Source organism: Elephas maximus, chromosome X (assembly GCF_024166365.1).
Source record: "Elephas maximus indicus isolate mEleMax1 chromosome X, mEleMax1 primary haplotype, whole genome shotgun sequence".
In the NCBI taxonomy this organism is placed as follows: Eukaryota; Metazoa; Chordata; class Mammalia; order Proboscidea; family Elephantidae; genus Elephas; species Elephas maximus.
In genome coordinates, this window is record NC_064846.1 from 1,679,036 (window position 1) to 1,695,244 (window position 16,209).

At 46.2% G+C, this 16,209-nt stretch overlaps 1 long non-coding RNA gene across 1 annotated transcript in view; it reads left to right on the plus strand.

The window, feature by feature from the left end:
• Positions 1 to 9,616, plus strand: part of LOC126069265 (uncharacterized) — a 126,009-nt gene extending 116,393 nt beyond the window's left edge. Inside the window, exon 3 of the long non-coding RNA XR_007515896.1 lies at positions 9,569 to 9,616. This is a non-coding gene — a long non-coding RNA (uncharacterized LOC126069265). The remainder of the gene's footprint in view (positions 1 to 9,568) is intronic.
• The last annotated feature ends 6,593 nt before the right edge of the window (positions 9,617 to 16,209 follow it).

The window sequence follows — 16,209 nt, forward strand, 5'->3', positions numbered from 1 at the left end:
GCCACACAGCCCACTCACACCTCCGAGACCTGGGGAGAACGCAGTTTCCTCAGGGAGAAGCAGCAGCCACACAGCCCACTTACACCTCCAGGACCTGAGGAGAACCGCGCTCTTGGTAAAAACTAAGTACTCACGGATATTTTACCGCGCCCCCCCACCCCCAAGCCGGCTTCAGAGGCTAAATCCCTGGGCCTGACATAGACCCAGGTGAGCACCTGGAGCCATCCTCCCGGCCCTGGGGAAGGAAAAAATTTGCAACTGGGGGGAAAAGATAATTTGCTAGCTCCATTAACTGGGGGAGCTCAGGACAGAAGCGGCTCCTGTCCAGGCATAAACCATCCGGGGACCTTGGGCACCTTTCCCTTTTGCGTGGACCTGTGTGGGCCTATTTTGGGAGAATAGGCCCTTGTTGGCAAACTCCAACCATTTCAGCTGTGCAGTGGAGAGGTGGGTGTTTGATGTTCGACATCGCTTTGCCTATTAAACAAGGTCCTCATCTACCTACATCAGGGACCTAAGGACTGGTAGCTCCACTCAGGTCACCCAGCCACCCGTGACAGGGGTCCAAAGATAACTGGTACCTCCCAGTCCTTACAACCAAAACCTTTCAGTGCCCATGGTCCCTCTGCAGAACCTACCCACCAGCATGCTCTAGGGAACAGAGATGCGTTTTCCTCAGAGACACTTGCGGTTCGGTTCTCAGCCCCCTGCCTTGTTTAGAGCATGACCCCCCTGCTGCAACCAGGTACCGGTATATACGCCAATCACCCCTGCCCCTCTAGGACTGTAGGACAGAGCCTGTACCACACACTTGATATCAGCTACCTGGAAACCTGAGCTGAATTCATAGAATAAAACTGAAGGGACTCCTAGACTGATATACCTGATAACAGCTCTAGCCAGCTGAGGACAGGGCACTAGAGATCCAAAGGTGAAAATAATCAAACTAGCTTACTCAAGCAACCCATAAGGGTATACCAAAACAAAACAAAGCAAGAAGCTACGACACAGTAAGCAAGCATAAACTAATACAGTAACTTACAGATGGCTCAGAGACAGCAGTCAATATCAACTCACATAAAGAAACAGACCACGATCACTTCAACAGTCTCTCAAAACAAAGAGTCCAGGGATCTTCTAGATGAAAGTGCATTCCTGGAATTACCAGATGCAGAATACAAAAGTTTAATATACAGAACCCTTCAAGACATCAGGAAGGAAATGAGGCAATACGCAGAACAAGCCAAGGAACACACAGATAAAGCAACTGAAGAAATTAGAAAGATTATTCAGGAACATAACGAAAAGTTTAATAAGCTGGAAAAATCCATAGACAGACAGCAATCAGACATTCAGAAGATTAACAATAAAATTACAGAGTTAGACAACTCAATAGAAAGTCAGAGGAGCAGAATTGAGCAAGCAGAAGCTAGAACTTCTGAACTCAAAGATAAATCCCTTGGCACTAATATATTTGAAGAAAAATCAGATAAAAGAATTCAAAAAAAGGAAGAAACCTTAAGAATCATGTGGGACTCTATCAAGAGAAATAACCTACGAGTGATTGGAGTACCAGAACAGAGAGGGATAACAGAAAATACAGAGAAAATTGTTGAAGATTTGTTGGCAGAAAGCTTCCCTGATATTGTGAAAGATGAGAAGATATCTATCCAAGATGCTCATCAAATTCCACATAAGGTAGATGTTAAAAGAATGTCACTGAGACATATTATAATCAAGCTTGTCAAAACCAAAGATAAAGAGAATTATAAGAGCAGCGAGGGATAAACGAAAAGTCACCTGCAAAGGATAGCCAATAAGAATAAGCTCGGACTACTTGGCAGAAACCATGCAGGCAAGAAGGCAATGGGATGACATATTTAAAAAATTGAAGGAAAAAAATTGTCTGCCAAGAATCATACATCCATCAAAACTCTCTTAAATATGAAGGTGAAATTAAGATATTTCCAGATAAACACAAGTTGAGGAAATTCGTAAAAACCAAACCAAAACTACAAGAAATACTAAGAGGAGTTCTTTGGTTAGAAAATCAATAATATCAGGTATCAACCCAAGACTAGAACACTGGGCAGAGCAAACAGAAGTCAACCCAGGCAGGGAAATCCAAAAAAAAAAGAAAAAAAAAAAACAAAGCAAGACTGTAAAAAAAAAAAAAAAGCCCAAAACAGGGTAACAGCGATATTATTTTATATAAACGAAGACAACATTAAAATAATAAACAGGGACTAAGAAATGTAATCATACACCTTCCATATGGAGACGAAGATACGGCAATACAATGAAATAAAAGTTAGTTTTAAATTTAGAAAAATAGTGGCAAATAATAAGGTAACCACAAAGGAGACAAACTATCCTACTCACCAAAATAAAATACAAGGGGAAAATACAGACTCAGCAGAAACAAAATCAACAACAACAAATATGAGGAAAGTACAATATATAAACAAAATCTACTCAGCACATAAAATCAAGTGGGAAAAAGAAACTGTCAACACACAAAAAAAGACCTCAAAATGATAGCACTAAATTCATACTTATCGATAATTACCCTGACTGTAAATAGACTAAATGCACCAATAAAGAGACAGAGAGTGGCAGAATGGATTAAAAAAACAAGATCCGTCTATATGCTGCCTAAAAGAGACACACCTTAGACTTAGAGACACATACTAAAACTCAAAGTATGGAAAAATAGATCAAGCAAACAACAGTCAAAAACAGGACTGGCAATATTAATTTCTGACAAAATGGACTTTAAAGTTAAATCTATCAAAAAGGATAAGGAAGGACACTATATAATGATTAAAGGGACAATACACCAAGAAGATATAACCATATTAAATATTTATACACCCAATGACAGGGCTGCAAGATACATAAAACAAACTCTATTAGCATTGAAAAGTGAGATAGACAGCTCCACAATAATAGTAGGAGACTTCAACACATCACTTTCGGTGAAGGACAGGACATCCAGAAAGAAGCTCAATAAAGACACGGAAGATCTAAATGCTACAATCAACCAACTTGACCTCGTACACATATACAGAACACTCCAACCAACAGCGACCAAGTATGATTTCTTTTCTAGTGCACATGGAACATTCTCTAGAATAGACCATATATTAGGGCTTAAAGCAAGCCTAAGCAGAATCCAAAACATTGAAATATTACAAAGCATCATCTCTGACCATAAGGCCATAAAAGTGGAAATCAATAACAGGGAAAGCAGGGAAAAGAAATCAAAGACTTGGAAACTGAACAATACCCCGCTCAAAAAAGACTGGATTATAGAAGACATTAAGGATGGAATAAAGAAATTCAGAAAATCCAATGAGAATGAAAACACTTCCTATCAGAACCTTTGGGACACAGCAAGAGCGGTGCTCAGAGGCCAACTTATATCAATAAATGCACACATCCAAAAAGAAGAAAGGGCTAAAATCAAAGAATTATCCCTACAACTTGAACAAATAGAAAGAGAGCAACAAAAGAAACCCTCAGGCACCAGAAGAAAACAAATAATAAAAATTAGAGCTGAACTAAATGAAATAGAAAACAGAAAAACAACTGAAAGAATTAACAAGACCAAAAGCTGGTTTTTTGAAAAAAATCAACAAAATTGATAAAGCACTGGCCAAACTGACAAAAGAAAAACAGGAGAGGAAGCAAATAACCCAAATAAGAAATGAGATGGGCGCTATTACAAGAGACCCAAATGAAATTAAAAGAATCACATCTGATTACTGTGAAAAATTGTACTCTAACAAACTTGAAAACCTAGAAGAAATGGATGAATTCCTAGAAACACACTACCTACCTAAACGAACACAAACAGAGATAAAACTGTAGAATGACTAAATAGACCCAAAACAAGAGATTGAAAAGGTAATCAAAAAACTCCCAACAAAAAAAAGCCCTGGTCCGGACGGCTTCACTGCAGAGTTCTACCAAAGTTTCAGAGAAGAGTTAACACCACTACTACTAAAGGGAAAAGAAAATTATACACCTATATCCCTCGTGAACTTAGATGCAAAAATCCTCAACAAAATTCTAGGCAAGGGGGGCGGGGCCAAGATGGCAGACTAGGTAGACGCTACCTCGGATCCCTCTTGCAACAAAGACTCGGAAAAACAAGTGAATCGATCAAGTACATAACAATCTACGAACCCTGAACAACAAACACAGATTTAGAGATGGAAAACGAACAAATACGGGGAAGCAGCGATTGTTTTCGGAGCCTGGAGCCAGCGTCCCAGTCAGGTAACCTTTGGCGCCCGATTTAGGGCAGAGCCCAGGGGAGCTGACGGCGCAAACAAGGGGCCCAGGCCTACCCTCCGAACTCACCCGGGGAGGGGGCCCAGCCGGTTCGCGCGGGCGGCGTGGAGACGCAGCCAGTGGGAGAAGTCCCCGGGAGGCAGTGACTGGTCTTGGAGCTGGGAGAGCAGCGTCCCAGCCGGGGAACAGTCCCGCTGGGATTTTGACTGGGCGCTGGCACGGCACAAGCACGGGGAGCTGCTCCACTCCCCTGAACTAAACCCGGGAGGGGGCCCAGCTGGTCCGCGGAGGCAGCACGGCGACGCGGCTGGCGGGAGGAGAAGTCCCCGGGAGGCAGCGACTGATTTTGGAGCCGGGAGTAAAGCGTCCCAGCAGGGGAGGATTTAGACTGGCAGCGGGTGGCTTCAGAGAGCCAGACCCCCGGGGGCAATCTCCACACAGCCAGCACACATAGGCGACACGCCCCGTGGGAATCTCAGATATAATAGTCATTCCAAGCAAGACAAGCAACTCTGGCTATATTCTGAGGTGCTACTCTCCTATCTCGCTGATCCCTCCCCCACCCTCCCCAGGCGGCTTCATTAACATTGGAATTGCCTGAGCCAGAGGGAGAACGGCTCCGGCTCCGCGGCGGCTTTGCTTCCCCCCCCTTTTTTTTTCTTTTGGTCTTTTCCTAACCCACTCTCTCAGCCTGAGAGAAGGAACAACAACAACAAAAAAAACCCAGGGACCAAAAATCCACCCCTAATTGGACTAAAAACACAGAACCAGCTACAGCCAAGCATATATGATCCAAATCTCAGACTTTCATCCTTACAGGGAACAAGGTGGCGGTTATAATCCAAAGGCAATTCTGATAGGGATCTGACTGCATTTTTTTTTAGCGGATTTTCTGGAAAAACTAGTTTCCCAGTGATGGCTCGGAGACAGCAGTCCATATCAAACCACATAAAGAAGCAGACCATGACAGCTTCTCCAACCCCCCAAACAAAAGAATCAAAATCTTTCCCAAATGAAGATACGATCCTGGAATTATCAGATACAGAATATAAAAAACTAATTTACAGAATGCTTCAAGACATCACAAACGAAATAAGGCAAACTGCAGAAAAAGCCAGGGAACACACTGATAAAACAGTTGAAGAACTCAAAAAGATTATTCAAGAACATAGTGGAAAAATTAATAAGTTGCAAGAATCCATAGAGAGCATGCAGAAATCCAAAAGATTAACAATAAAATTACAGAATTAGACAACGCAATAGGAAGTCAGAGGAGCAGACTCGAGCAATTAGAATGTAGACTGGGACTTCTGGAGGACCAGGGAAACAACACCAACATAGCAGAAAAAAAATCAGATAAAAGAATTAAAAAAAATGAAGAAACCCTAAGAATCATGTGGGACTTTATCAAGAAGGATAACTTGCATGTGATTGGAGTCCCAGAACAGGGAGGGAAGACAGAAAACACAGAGAAAATAGTTGAAGAACTCCTGACAGAAAACTTCCCTGACATCATGAAAGACGAAAGGATATCTATCCAAGATGCTCATTGAACCCCATTTAAGATTGATCCAAAAAGAAAAACACCAAGACATATTATCATCAAACTCACCAAAACCAAAGATGAACAGAAAAATTTAAAAGCAGCCAGGGAGAAAAGAAAGGTTTCCTTCAAGGGAGAATCAATAAGAATAAGTTCAGACTACTCAGCAGAAACCATGCAGGCAAGAAGGCAATGGGATGACATATACAGAGCACTGAAGGAGAAAAACTGCCAGCCAAGGATCATATATCCAGCAAAACTCTCTCTGAAATATGAAGGCGAAATTAAGATATTTACAGATAAACACAAGTTTAGAGAATTTGCAAAAACCAAACCAAAGCTACAGGAAATACTGAAGGATATTGTTTGGTCAGAAAACCAATAATATCAGATACCAGCACAACACAAGGTCACAAAACAGAACGTCCTGATATCAACTCAAATAGGGAAATCACAAAAACAAATTAAGATTAATTAAAAAAAAAACTCATAACAGGGAATCACAGAAGTCAATATGTAAAAGATCACAATAATCAAAAAGAGGGACTAAATACAGGAGGCATAGAACGGCCATATGGAGAGTGATACAAGGCGATATAGAACCATACAAGTTAGGTTTTTACTTAGAAAAATAGGGGTAAATAATAAGGTAACCACAAAGAGGTATAACAACTCCATAACTCAAGATAAAAGCCAAGAAAAACGTAACGACTCAACAAACATAAAGTCAAAGACTACAAAAATGAGGATCTCACAATTTAATAAGAAAAACGTCTCAGCACAAAAAAGTATGTGGAAAAATGAAATTGTCAACAACACACATAAAAAGGCATCAAAATGACAACACTAAACACTTATTTATCTATAATTACGCTGAATGTAAATGGACTAAATGCACCAATAAAGAGACAGAGAGTCTCGGACTGGATAAAGAAACACGATCCATCTATATGCTGCCTACAAGAGACACACCTTAGACGTAGAGACACAAACTAAAACTCAAAGGATGGAAAAAATATATCAAGCAAACAATAAGCAAAAAAAGAAGAGGAGTAGCAATATTAATTTCTGACAAAATAGACTTTAAACTTAGATCCACCACAAAGGATAAAGAAGGACACTACATAATGATAAAAGGGACAATTGATCAGGAAGACATAACCATATTAAATATTTATGCACCCAATGACAGGGCTGCAAGATACATAAATCAAATTTTAACAGAATTGAAAAGTGAGATAGACACCTCCACAGTTATAGTAGGAGACTTCAACACACCACTTTCGGAGAAGGACAGGACATCCAGTAAGAAGCTCAATAGAGACACGGAAGACCTAATTGCAACAATCAACCAACCTGACCTCATTGACTTATACAGAACTCTCCACCCAACGGCTGCAAAGTATACTTTTTTTTCTAGTGCACATGGAACATTCTCTAGAATAGACCACATATTAGGTCATAAAACAAACCTTTGCAGAGTCCAAAACATCGAAATATTACAAAGCATCTTCTCAGACCACAAGGCAATAAAACTAGAAATCAATAACAGAAAAACTAGGGAAAAGAAATCAAATACTTGGGAACTGAACAATACCCTCCTGAAAAAAGACTGGGTTATAGAAGACATCAAGGAGGGAATAAGGAAATTCATAGAATGCAACGAGAATGAACATACTTCCGATCAAAACCTCTGGGACACAGCAAAAGCAGTGCTCAGAGGCCAATTTATATCGATAAATGCACACATACAAAAAGAAGAAAGAGCCAAAATCAGAGAACTGTCCCTACAACTTGAACAAATAGAAAGTGAGCAACAAAAGAATCCATCAGGCACCAGAAGAAAACAAATAATAAAAATTAGAGCTGAACTAAATGAATTAGAGAACAGAAAAACAATTGAAAGAATTAACAAAGCCAAAAGCTGGTTCTTTGAAAAAATTAACAAAATTGATAAACCATTGGCTAGACTGACTAAAGAAATACAGGAAAGGAAACAAATAACCCGAATAAGAAACGAAAAGGACCAAGTAGACACATGAGACTATGTGGGCAGCTCCGTCTGGAGGGGAGGTGAGAAGGCAGAGGGAATCAGAGGCTGGCAGATAGGCCATGAAAATAGAGAGTGGAGAGAAGGAGTGTGCTGTCCCATTGGGGGAGAGCAACTAGGAGTATATAAAAAAATATATAGCAAGGTGTATATAAATTTTTGTATGAAAGACTGACTTGATTTGTAAACTTTCACTTAAAGCACAATAAAAAAAAGACCACTATTATTATAAGAGCTTCCAAAATAATTTAAACAGAGGAGAAAATATTCTTTGATGGTTATGGGGGAGGAGGGAGGGAGGGAGGGAAAGGTGTTTTCACTAATTAGATAGTAGATAAGTCTTATTTTAGGTGAGGGGAAGGACAACACACAGTACAGGAGAGGTCAACACAACTTGACTAAACCAAAAGCAAAGAAGTTTCCTGAATAAACCCAACGCTTTGAAGGCCAGCGTAACAGGGACAGGGCTCTAGGGACCATGGTTTCAGGGGACATGTATGTCAATTGGCATAATACACTCTATTATGAAAACATTCTGCATGCCTCGTTGGAGAGTGGCGTCTGGGGTCTTAAACACTAGCTAATGGCCATCTACGATGCATCAATTGGTCTCAACCCACCTGGAGCAAGGAAGAATGAAGAACACCAAAGACACAAGGTAAGTATGAGCCCTTGAGAGAGAAAGGACCACATAAACCAGAGACTTCATCATCCTGAGACCAGAAGAACTAGATGGTGCCTGGCCACAAAGGATGACTGCCCTGATTGGAAACACAACAGCAAACCCCTGAGCTAGCAAGAGAGCAGTGGGTTGCAGACCCCAAATTCTCATAAAAAGACCAGACTTAATGGTCTGACTGAGACTAGAAGGACCCCTGCGGTCATGGTCCCCAGACATTCTGTTAGTCCAAGACTGGGACCATTCCCAAAGCCAACTCTTCAGGCAGGGATTGGACTGGACTGTAAGACAGAAAATGATACTGGTGAGTTTCTTGGCTCAAGTAGACATATGAGACTATGTGGACAGCTCCAGTCTGGATGGGAGATGAGGAGGCCAGAAGCTGGCTGAATGGACACGGGGAGTACAGGGTGGAGAGGAGGAGTGTGCTGACTCATTGAGGGGGGAGCAAATAGCAGTACATAGCAAGGTGCATATAAGTTTTTGTATGAGAGTCCGACTTGATTTGTAAGCTTTCACTTAAAACACAGTTAAAAAAAAAAAAAAAAGACACCCCAGCGGCTTCAGCAGTCCATCTGTAGGGCCAAGGCTGCAGGCTGATTCTGGGCTTTGCAGGGTGAAGGAGGGAGGGAGGGTCAGACTCATATCCTGTCCCCAGTGAGCTGGCCCCACATTTCAGGGTCAAATTTGGGAGCCCTATCTGGAAAGTGGGAAACTCTGGTGGCATAGTGTTTCAGTTTGCGGCTGCTAACCACAAGGTCAGCAATTTGAACCCACCTGGCGCTCCCTTGGAAACACTACGGGGCATTCTACTCTGTCCTATAGGGTCGCTATGAGTCGGAATCCACTGGACAACAACAGGTTTTTTTAAATCTGAAAATGGAGCTACTGGTGCCCTCCTCCTCTGTCCTTTCCTCCAGCTACTGCCTTGTGGTCCCCCACCCCACCGCTCCTTTGGGTTCCTATCCACTAAAGCCTCATGTGCCTCCTTTTGTAGGGTACTATGGCTTGATGGCTTATCAGCAAAGGAGCCAGTCCCTTATCAAGGATAAATGCCCCTTTCTTCCATGAAGGATAAGAGGCCCTCAGGCCAGGTTAGTAGGATAGGTAAGAAATAATTTTATCATCCTTCATTTCAAATAGAGGAGACTTTTCTATTGCAAGTTAAATACCAAAGAGAAAGTAAAACACCCAACAGGCTAAAGCCTGAGGGGGCGCTATGGGTCTGTGCAACTGAAAGGACTGCAGGAAGTTGCTGGCTTCAGGCACAGCGAAATCCAGGATTTGGTTCTCTTGAGGTTGGTCTTCCTGCTCCAGCTTCCCCAGGGTTTAGAAGAGAGGAGCCGCGTGACCTGCCTTATGTTGTAAACAGCCCAGCAGCTTCAGCTGTCCATCTTTGGGGCCAAGGCGGCAGACTGCCTCTGGGCTTTGCAGGGTGAGGGAGGAAGGGTCAGACTGAAGCCTGGTGTCCCACAGATCCAGAGCTGCAGAGGGAGAGAAGCCTGGAGATGGGCAGAGGGTCCCCTGGAGTATGGAGCAGAGTTCTGATGGGCACATGCCTGAGGAGACTCTGAGAGTCCATGGGAAGGACCCCTGGTAAGGGTTAATGGTGGTAACCACGCCCAGCAGGGCCAAGCAGGACCAGGAATAGAATCTGTCCCTTTCCACTGGAACGGAAAACGTCAGGATCCAGGAGCCATGGGGTGGAGTACTCAGCAGTGAGGAAACATTGATGCTACCCTTAAAGTCGCTTGGGTCCCACTGAGCAAATCTTAAAAGTAAGGCTTGGAAGGGAACATACTGTTTCCAAGAAACTTAAGAGCATCCTGGGAACAGACAAAATTATCGGGTACCCAAGGTAAAAGTCACCATGTCTGACAACCAGTCTGAAAGAACCAGGTCTACAGAGTTGGAACCGACTCGATGGCAGGTAACAACAATTAACAGCAAAAAGCAGCAGGACAATCCAGCCCATAACAGGGAGAGAAATCAATCAATGAGAGAGGAACAGATTGGAAAGGTAGATGCAAGACTGCCCGTATTTGCAGTCAACATGATCGTCGGAAAGGTAGATGCAAGACTGCCCGTATTTGCAGTCAACATGATCGTCTAAGTAGAAAATCTGATGGAATCTACAAAGCAGCTCCTGCAACTAAGAAGTGAGTTTAGCAAGGCTGCAGGACACAAGGTATTTTAGAGGGAACTAACCCTCCCCACCCTGCCCCCGCCAGCCAGGCCCAGGCCCAAACACTTTACCTATGGTCCCAGCATTCACCGCCCCCCATCCCCACTGATCTGAAACAAGTCCAGTAAGCCACAAAATTCCTCCTCCAGTGTTTTGGGGCTGTTTGCTCTCCTCATGTAAACTAGGTTTTTTTGTTTTTGTTTTTTTGTTTTTTTTTTAACTTGGGCAGGGAGTGGAACCAAGAGCTGACAGGGATGTGGGGGAAACCAGAATCCTGGCTGGTAGTGGAAACATTTTCTGGAGAGTAATTTTGTGCTGTAGATTAAGAACCTTAAGTCATAAATAGCAAAGAAGTAAATATTTCACTCTAATTCTACCTCTTGGAATCCACCTTAAAGAAAGAACCACCCATGGAAACACTGATATACAAGAATCCCACTGAACCATTGCCTATAATAAGGGGAAAATTGGAAAGGATTGAAGTGTTCTGCAATTTCACGATAATGCACTTTCATGCATCCATTCAAAAGCCTGTTTCCGAGGACATTTTAGAAACAGGAGAAGCTCATATGTTAAGTGGAAAAATTCAGGAAAAAATGTAATGCTAACGACAACAAAAATTCAATGTTAACCTTGCGAAAAATTGTACTTTATATATGAGTGTTATAACTTTACTACATAGAGGCGACTATAAAACCAAACCAAACCAAACCAAAAAAAAATCCAAAATGTTCAGAGTGGTGAATGCTGAATGAAAGGACACGAGTGATTTTCCTTTTCTCCCATTTCCCAAATGGTCTTCAATTACCTTGTACTATTTGAATGTGTGAGTCCCAGAAGCTCCCCTCCAACCTGAGGACAAGGAACTCTGGAGGTGTGGGAGCTGAAAAGGAACTCAGACACGGAGTAGAAGCTCAGTTTTATTCTCTGCAGTGACAAACATTTAAGCACATTCCCCCCCTCCAACAACAGGGAAACAAAACAAGTGGGCAGAGAGTGCCCAAGGGCCAATGCAGGCAAACCGTTAGACTGGCACAATCAGAAAGTGGCAACTACTCCAGGAACCAATGCCCGGGGCGGGGGGGAAGCACTGCCCAGGAGGGGACACAAGCCTAGGTCTCAGCCCCCTTTTGCCCACCGAGGCTTAGCGGAAAACAGGGGGCCCAAAGCGCTGAATATTCCGCACCACCAGGGAAAGATGGTCGAGGAAGGAGTTGACAGCAATTTGGAAGAGAACAGGGTCTTCAGCAGTCCATCTGCTAAAGTGAGGGAGAAAATAAAGCCAAGTTATAGGTCAGGAACTCTGTCTATGCTAAGTGCACCACGCCCCTTCCTTCAACCTAACATTTAGGTGTCTCCCTGTCTCCAGGAAACGCTGGCGGTGTAGTGGTTAAGTGCTATAGGGCTGCTAACCTAAAGGTCACAGTTCGAATCCACCAGGTGCTCCCTGGAAACCCTATGGGGCAGTTCTACCCCACCCTATAGGGTCGCTATGAGTCGGAATCCACGGGACAGAATGGGTTTGGTATTTTTGGTTTGCCCTGTCTACACTACAGCTCCGCTGCTACTGAGATTAGCCCGGGCACCTGCGACCCCAGCAGGCACCCTCTCGAACTTACACAGCCAAGATGCTTCCGTCCACGGTAAGCTCCTTATGAATCACCCCTTGGTGGCGCTGGATAATATCTGGGGCCAGGGCCCTGCGGGCCATGTCCGCCTCCAGGGGCGATCGGAAAGGCACGGTGAGGGAGCTGGCGGGCATGTGGTTAAGGCACCCCTGGATACTGGCTTTGTGCCCCAGACTCCTTCTCCCTCCCAGGCCCACTGCCCCCCATCCCCCTCCACACCAGCTCTGGCCACCTTGGCCTGCCTCCCTCCTCATTCAGTCGCCCTTTGTCTGCCTTCTTCCCCGCTCCAGCCCTTCAGCCATCCCCACCCCCTGTCCTATGAGGCTTCCCCAGGTCGCTCCCCCTCCCCTCAGTCCTCCCACCACTTCCCACTCAGTCCCGCCCACAAAAGCCGCTCTTGGTCGGTACTCCTAACCCCAGACCACCCCCCCTCCACACCTGCGGTCCCGGTGCGAGGGGCGGGGGCTGCTCTCTTTGGAAAGGATACAACTCGATCAGTCGGCTTGCTGGTCCTCCAGCTGCAGGCACCGTGTCTCCATCCGGCCCAGGGCCATGCGGTACCAGCTGGACCTGAGGAGCCTGGTCGACTGGGGCGCCCACCGCTCCCTGGCCGCTGGGGCCGCTGGGACCTCCACGGCCGGGGCGGCCACCAGTGCCAACCTGGCAGCCACCGCCAGGGCCATCAGGGCCACCCTGGTGGCTACTGCTGGGGCCCCCCTGGCCACCGTGAGCACTCTGGCCGCCGGGAGCACCCTGGCCGCTGAGACCACCCTGTCGGCCACCCCCGGGGCCATCCTGGCCGCCGGGCCCGCGAAAGCCATCGGGGCCGCCTCGGCCTCGGGGGCTTCGGGGGCCACGGGGGCCGTCGGGGCCATTGGGGCCGTCAGGGCTGTGGGGGCCGCCTCGGCCTCGGGGGCCGTCGGGGCCGTCGGGGCCGTCGGGGCCGCCTCGGCCTCGGGGGCCATCGGAGCCGTCAGGACCGCCCTGGCCACCCTGACCGTTGGGGAGGCGGCGGCCACGCTGGTCGTCTGCACCTCCTGGCGCACCCGCCGCGCCGCCTGCGCCGTCGTCTGCGGCCTGCATGGCTGCTCCTGGCCTTCGAGTCCCAGTTCAGAGCACAGCAAGAACCAGCCGACCCTCTCCACAGCGGCTGAGAGAAGCCACTCCCCTTAGTGCGCGCTGAGACTCCAGTGCGCCTGCGCAAACAGGCCCCCCAGAGGACGCAGGGCACGTGATGTGACCTGTTCCCGCCAAGCCTGCCCTCTCCTGGTTGCAGTAGACCCTCAGGAAGCTCCGCCCCTTCGCTTGTTTTTTGTCCCAAGTGCGCCAGTGCAAACAGGTCCTTTTTCATGGTGCCCAGTGAGTGCGTGGTCAGTTCTTACCAAGGGGGCTATGCCATGATGTTGGTGTGGAGGGAATGAGGCTCCCTCAGTAAGCTGCGCCCTCAACGCTCCATAAGACCACTCGGTACCAGAGCCAACAAGCCCTCCCTTGGCCTCCAGTGGCCCCAAGTGAGAAGTTGCACGTGGACGGCCCCACCCTGACTCCTCTGGATGCCCTAATGCCCCCACCCATTACTTCGTGTGGGTCAAGGCATGGCCCCCAGAATGGGCAGGCCGGCCCTGGTGCAGGAAGCCTTGGGGCCAGCTCCGACTGGGGCGGGTGGAGGGAACACTAGGCCTCGACAGCCCGGGAGTGGCAGGGGGAGGAGGGCGGTCCTCAGCTTCCTTCTCCTGTCCCGACACCCACTCAACCCTGCTTTCACGGTGCAGGGAGTGGGCTGGACAGGGGCGCACCAAGAGAGCAGGTGGCAGGTGGTGAGAACCTGGACACAGGCAAAGAGGACGGCGTATGAGACCACTATTATAAAGAAGTCAAGAAAAGGTTTAAACACAGAAGACAACATCCTTTCATGGTTATGAGTGTGGGGAGGGAGAGGAAGGGGAAATCAGTAACTAGATAGCAGACAAGTGTCAACTTTGATGAAGGGAAAGACAACACACAATACAGAGGAAGCCAGCACAACTTGACCAAAGCGAAGCCATAGACGTTTCCTAGACACATCCACACACCTTGAGAGACCAAGTTACTGGGGTGGGGAGCTGGGTTCATGTGGTCCTTTGGTTTAATATTTTCCTCGTGTCTTTGGTTTTCCTCATTCTCCTTTGCCCCAAACGTGCTGGGACCAATGGATGTAATCTTAGATGGCCGTTCTCAAGCTTTTAAGACTGCAGACGCTACTCACCAAGGTAGGATGTAAAGCATTTTCTTTATGAAGTATGTTATGCCAGTTGACCTATATGTCCTCTGAGACTGTGGTCCCCAGCTCCCCAGGATGGGATGTAGCACCCTTGCTCAGGCCACATCCCTGATCCAATGTAAAGGGAGTTTCCCTGTGGTGTGGTCTGCACCACCTTTTATCTTACCAGAGATGAAAGGGAAGCAAGCAGAGAGTTGGGGACCTCATACCACCAAGAAAGCAACACCGGGAGCAGAGTGCGTCCTTTGGACCTGAGGTTCCTGTGCCGAGATGCTCCCAGACCAAGGGAAGACTGGTGACAAGGACCTTCCTCCAGAGCCCACAGCGGGAGAAAGCCTTCCCTTGGAGCTGGAGCCCTGAATTTGGACTTTTAGCCTACTGGAACTGTCAGAGAATAAGCTTCTCTTTGTTAAAGCCATCCACTTGTGGTATTTCTATTCCAGCAGCACTAGATGACTAAGACAGTACCCATGTGGCACAGCCAAAGGGGTAGTTCAAACCCAACTTGAACCCAAGGTTTGGAAACCCAATAGAACAACCATTCCCATGGGGGAGACCTCTAACGCTGATGATACTGATTTGACACCGCTGGGAGACAAAGACACTTATAACTCTAAGCAGGGTAGAGAGAACCCCCACAAACCAAACTATATCCAATAAACACACGCACACACCCTGAGAAAGAAGACAAAAAACTGAAACGGAGGCCCACAATTTGATCCAATTGGAAGTCCAAAATTTACTGAAAGAATGTATACCAAAAAATGACAGAAGGGTGCTGACCGATCTTAACATTTGAACCCAAATCTGGGAGGGGTCCACCCACCTTTGCCGGCTGACAAGATCACATACTTCACGGAAACTTTCTTAATTTATGGAACGGACATAATATGTACGTGAGGATGGCACTTTATACCAGTCATTCAGGGAAGAAATAAATATGTCTTGAATGCCTAGTATGTGTCGGGCATGGTTCTAGGCCCTGAGCTTAGAGTGAAGAACAAGAAACCGAAGTTCCCTCCGTCAGGAGTTTACATTTTCATGGGTGAAAATGGGGTGGCTGAGGATGGTGGTGGGGGATGGAGCAGCTGCTTTAGCTGAGGGTGTGGAAAAATATCTGAAGAATTGACATTTGAGTTGAGACCTGAGCAATGAGATGGAGTCAGCTGTGGGAAGATTTCAAGGAAGAGGATTCCAGGTAGAAGGAGTGGCAAGCAGCTTTCAGCAGTCTCTACAGAGTTTTTGCATTTCGTTACCCCTTCCTCTTTAGAGTGTTAAAAAGCAAAGGTGTCACTTTGAGGACCGAGGTGCTCCTCACCCGAGTCGGGGTATTGTCAATGGGCTCATATGCATGCAAAACCTGGGCAGTGAATGAGGAAGACCAAAGAGTAATTGATGCCTCTGGATTATGGTGTTGGCCAAGAATACTGAATATACCATGGGCTGCCAGAAGAAGGAACAAATCTAAATCTGTCTCGGAAGACATACAGCCAGAATGCTCCTTAAAGGGCAGGATGGAGAGACTTTGTCTCATGTATTTTGGACATGTTATCAGGAGGGGCCAG